This window comes from Adiantum capillus-veneris, chromosome 24 (genome assembly GCF_014529385.1).
Source record: "Adiantum capillus-veneris isolate H3 chromosome 24, ASM1452938v2, whole genome shotgun sequence".
Classification (NCBI taxonomy): Eukaryota; Viridiplantae; Streptophyta; class Polypodiopsida; order Polypodiales; family Pteridaceae; genus Adiantum; species Adiantum capillus-veneris.
The window spans coordinates 25,739,321-25,744,959 of NC_140954.1; the positions used below are offsets into that span (position 1 = coordinate 25,739,321).

Sequence of the window (5,639 nt, forward strand, 5' to 3'; positions counted from 1 at the left end):
TATTGAGCTACCTGGTTGAGCTGCTTCACACACACCTCGAGTCCACTCGCCTTGGCTTGCACACTTGGTGCCTACAATAAGAATATAGAATGTTAAGTGAAGTTACATTTCATATTGAATATTGAATCGAATACTTTTGATACGTTTTGAGGCGCTCATGCGTTCTCGAGCTCATGCATTCAACGGGGGGAAATAGAGAGAGAGAGAGAGAGAGAGAGAGAGAGAGAGAGAGAGAGAGAGCGTTTTGCTGCTCTTGAATGCAAGTACGTTCTGGAGCTCATGCATGCAACGGGAGAGAGAGAGAGAGAGAGAGAGAGAGAGAGGGTGCGCGAGATCGTTTTGCTGTTGGGGGAGACACAAGCTTTCTGGAAGGGAGAGAGGGTGCACAATGAGCGAGTGTGGGTGGTCGACGGCCCAAGCATGATAGTGGCGGGAAAGGATGTGGGAGTGCGACACGGCAGTGGCGGGAGCACAGAAGGCGATGCACGATTGGGGGAGCTGGGAAATGCAGGCGGCAGCGATGGTGCTCGTTGGCTATTCTGCTACAGGTGGCGGTGGTTCAGCTAGGTGTGATAGTAAACGAGGGTGGGTGGTCGAGCGCGACAATAAGCAAGGGTGGGTGATCGATGACCCAAGCAATGTGCGACACATTCGTGGCGGGAGCAGAGTACGGTGAGAAAAGTGCGGTGGTGACGGCCACGAAACTGTGTCCGGCCAATGGACAACACCCAACTCTGCTCCATCAACAACAACATGTAGAGCATACCTACTATGTGTGTGCGTGCAGAGCAGACCTACACTGTACGAGCAGAAACTGTCGGAGCTCAAACTCACACAAAAATAGCGTAAGGTAGCTTGCAATAAAGGTTGTGGGGGCATTCTTAAACCTGCAGAATCGCGCTAAACCCTAAACACACACACACACACACACACACACACACACACAAAATACCAACCTGTTTTGATGTGCTCTCTGCGTCTCTCTCTCTCTCTCTCTCTCTCTCTCTCTCTCTCTCTCTCTCTCTCTCTCTCTCTCTCTCTCTCTCTGTGTTGTACTTCACGAAGCATTGGGACTCGGGAGCAAGGAATATGAGCTTGCAAGGAATTTGAATTTCGATTGTCACCAAGCAACTAAATGTACTTGAAAGCCTGGCAGAGCCGCACCAAGCTTCAACATACTCACTTGAAGGCGCCGTTAATGTGAACGTGTGCTCTTTCTTACCAGCTCAATTTTTTTTTGTCTCAAGGCTTCAGCTCGCAGCTATTGACACGTGGCAAGGGTCTCACAAGCGCCATATTATGTTATTAGTAGATATTATGTTATTAGTAGATAGATAGTAGATTAGTAGATAGTAGATTTTTTAGGCTTCATAGAAATAGCTTGCATAAAAAAGGCTTGGTTTCTCTCTCTCTCTCTCTCTCTCTCTCTCTCTCTCTCTAACGGCAGGCAGTGCCGACGGTAGAAAAACTGGAATCACCTAGCAGACGTGCTGGCCAAGTATGAGCACCTCAGGCAGAGTTCCTTAGTTTTTGCTTTTCTAACTGTGGAAATTATTGCTGAAAGATGAGTATCGCAGAAGTTTTCTCGATTTTTGCCTGTAAACAAGACCCAGTTTCTCCTCTGGCTCTGAGGCTCCATGCTTGAAGACTATATCAACATGGGTCCTCGTCAAAAGCAGAGGAAGATTAAGGCTAGAGGTCACCAATGGAACCAGGAGATGCAAACTCCTGTAGAGAGGAGAAGTTTTGATCAATCAGACATGCATGATTCTTGTTGGAACGGTCAGGACTCATCCGCCGCACAACCATCTACATATGAAGGCCCTACAATCACTTGTCGGGACTCGTCCGCCGCACAACCATCTACAGATGAAGGCTCTACAATCGTAGACGCTGTTGATATTTTGGAGGCAGCTGACAATGTTGATGGACTCCGGCAAGAAGCTTCTCCAGAAAGCTTTTCCTCTGGAAGAAGAAGCACTGCTGTGCATGCACGATTGCGGGCAACTTTCTATCCGAAGTTTGAGAATGAGAAGTCAGATCAAGAAGTCCGCACGAACATGATCGATGTTGTTCAGTCAGGAAAGGGTGTTTTAGAGGTCTCATTGAAGCATTCTGGGTCTCTGTTTATGTATAGTGGTGATCATGGTGGGGCGTTTGCTAAAAATAGCTACGGCAATCTGTATACTGCTGTGGGCGTGTTTGTTCTAGCGTCTACGTTTCAAGAAGCTTGGGGAGCTGAAGCATCACAAAAGCAGAAGGAGTTTAATGAATACCTAGAGAGCTCTCATCTGTGTGTATCCATGGAGCTTGTCACAGCTGTTTTAGGCGATCATGGTCAACGTCCCAAGCAGGATTATGTGGTTGTCACGGCAGTGACCGATCTGAAGAGAAAACCACGATTCTATGCAACCCCAGATCTGATTTCTTTCTGTCGACAGTGGAGGCTGCCAACCAACCATGTATGGCTGTTCTCATCAAGAGAGTCTACAGTATCCTTTTTCACTGCATATGATGCACTATGTGAGGAAGGTACCGCAACTGCTGTCAGCAGTTTACTGAATGAGATTTCTGATGTATCGGTCCCCGCATCTAAAAGTCACACAGAGGTGCAAGGGGAAATTTTAGAGGGCTTGGTGGCAAGGATTGTCTCCCCTGAAAGTACAGAAAGGGTGCAGAAGGTGCTAGAGGAATTTCCTTTGATTGATTGCAAAGATTTCGATAGATCGTTATTACAGAAGAGTTTGCGGGAGATCTGTGGTCAGGATATGATCAATGAGAAAGAGCAAATCAAAGCTTTGCTACAAAGTGTTGGGCCAGAGATGTGCTCGGACTGGTCAGATTGGACTTCTGAGGGAAATGCTACCTCTTTCCTTCCCAAATTCTTGAAGGCGATCCCTCTTGATCACACGACCACAAAATTACAGGAGATGCTCAAGGTCTTGCAAGACAGGAAAATGTGCGTCCGCTATCCTTCTCGTTTGATGTGCTATGATGCAAAAGAGCAGATGACTTATTATAGAATGACTGTCCATGTTCTTCAGGACTATGTTTTTCATAAATATCAGATTGAAATGAGGCGGAATCCAGAACTATGGCCCTTGTATAGAGGATTTTTTGTGGATGTTTACTTAATGCATGGTGATCAGAGGAGGAATTCATTGGCTGTTCTATCAGATAATGTATATAAAGGTTTCCATATTCATCAAGAAAATAGTGCTGAGCTAGGAGATGAATCGAATATCTTAATGTTGAAATTGAAGTTTCTTCCATATAAGATTCGGACATTTCTAATACGCAACGGCCTCTCTGTATTGTTTCAGAATGGTTTTTCAGCATACAAAAGGTATTATCTCAGGCAAATGCGGAAGTGGGGTACTTCAGCTGATAAGCAGCAACGGTTGGACCGACTTTTGACAGAGTGGGCGCGATATATCACGAGTCAGGATGGAGGGAGAGGGACCAATAGTCACATGTATTTATCAGAAGCAGAGCTTTTTCTTGAACACTTTGCGAGAAGAAGTTTGCAGAACAAGACACTCGTTGGATACACCGGATCGGCTGTTAAAGTAGAGGACTTTGCGAATGAGGTGGCTGAGGATGCAGATGTCTCTAGAGAAGATACTCTTTCGGTGGCTAAGCAGCCAGTTGATGAATTGCAGGGAAAAGGGATGATTATTTTTTTTCCAGGTATACCCGGCTGTGGAAAATCGTCCTTGTGCAAAGCTCTTTTAGAGGATCCTGGTGATCTAGCTGAAGGAAGAACTATCCATTCTCTGATGGGAGATCTTGTAAGAGGAAAATATTGGCCCCTATTAGGTAAAGACCGTCGAAAGAAACCTGTGACAGCAATCACTTTAGCCGATAAAAATGCCCCGAACATGGATGTGTGGAAAACAGTTGGAGACATTTGTGAAAGCTCATCGGCAATTGGAGTTCCTGTTGTTCCCGATTCTGCAGGTGCAGAGCTGAATCCTTTCTCCCTGGATGAGCTTGCCCTTTTCATGTATCGTGTGCTTCAGCGAGCGAATCACCCCGGTAATCTGGATAAGAAGTCACGCAATGCAGGGTATGTCTTGCTGATGTTTCATGATTTATATGTGGGAATGGACAGGAAGGCATTCGAGGGCACCTTAAAGGAACAATTTGGTTACCTTGTGAAGTTCCCAGTCCTAAAAGCGAACAGACCTAGAATGCCTTCCTCCATTGAAGAAGTCCTGTCTGAAGGCTTGGATTTGTTCAAGTGCCATGCGGAGAGACACGGCAAGCTAGACAGTACTAAGGGCACCTTAGCACAAAAGTGGTCACTCTGGGAGAGAGAACTTCGAGAAGTATTGGACGGGAATGCGGCATACTTTGAAGATGTCCAGATTCCATTCAAGGAGGTATTCCAGAGTTTAAGACAACAGCTTGTGGCAATTACAAGGGGGGACATCTCCATGGAGACCTCAACTGACGGAGAGGAGCAGTACTTCCGGAGTATAACAATTGCCGCTCTCTCTTTGCCAGCCGAAGAGATTACCAATTGTTTACAGCAGCTAAAAGCAACAAATGAGGAACTTGGAAAGTACTTTCAGGGTAGGAGGGTTATTCTCAAGTCAGCCCATGTGACATTGGCCCATAAGTATGCACACGGCATTGCCGCAGTTGCTGCATTCGGCAGAGAGCGTGGTGCAACAGTGTTAGTCAAGCTCACAGCTCTCCTTTTCTCAAGTAAAGTGTGTGCATTGGAAGTGCAAATCATGGAGAATGAGAAGGCTGTTCGTTCAAGAAATGAGTGGGCTCATGTTACGATATGGACAGCGCCCGGCACAAAAACCAAGGAGGCCAACTTTCTTCCACAACTGCTCAAGCAAGGCCATGCAGCCCGCGTTGATTTCACTCCTGTTGAAATTTCGGGCATGGTAGAGCTTCTATAGATTCCTCTTCCTTGAGGAACATAAAAGAATCATCAGCAATGCTTGGTCTAGAAGTAGTTGTAGTTGTCCTGATGCTACAACATTGCAGAGTGGCTCAATTCATTCTGAGAGCCAGCCCGAGGTTCGAACGGCGGATTGAGAGCAGAGGCAGGAGGACAATTTTTGCTTGGAATTTCCAAAATTAATGGTTAAATATGTTTGGGAAAAATAGTTTTCCCAAGTTTGTGTATGTTCGGAAAAATTATTTTTCCGAGCATTGTTTGGGGAGTTCTCCCCTTCTGTATTTCACGCGTTGCATGGTTTGAGTAGCCCTCTGGTTATCTCAACTCCCTATTGAATAACATGTCTTGTTGTATAGATCTATGAGGTCTCTAGGAATAGTTTTCTACACGAATCATGTATGTCCGATTTTATAATACAAGGAAGACTTATGTTACTTCATGTATGTTAAAGCGAAGTTAGAGCACATTAGGGTTTGCACCAAATTGAGAAGCACTTTTACCCTTCAGAGAAAGGATAAAACGAAGGATAAGATTTTGAAAAATCTTGAGGTAGTCCTCAGCTAAAAAAATGGTTTGAGGAAGGGTAAGTTGAAATTTATCCTTCAAATGAATGAAGAGGGTCACCCTTCAAACATGAGCCCAAAAGCTTTGTAGGTGATCGAGCTCGAGCAATTGAGCAGCCATTTCAACTCTTTAGGAAAGATGTTGATCCATGCAT

General features: G+C 45.3%; 1 pseudogene; it reads left to right on the top strand.

The window, feature by feature from the left end:
- Nucleotides 1-1,408: 1,408 nt before the first annotated feature.
- On the top strand, nt 1,409-5,355 carry LOC147426113 (tRNA ligase 1 pseudogene; annotated as a pseudogene).
- Nucleotides 5,356-5,639: the final 284 nt, after the last annotated feature.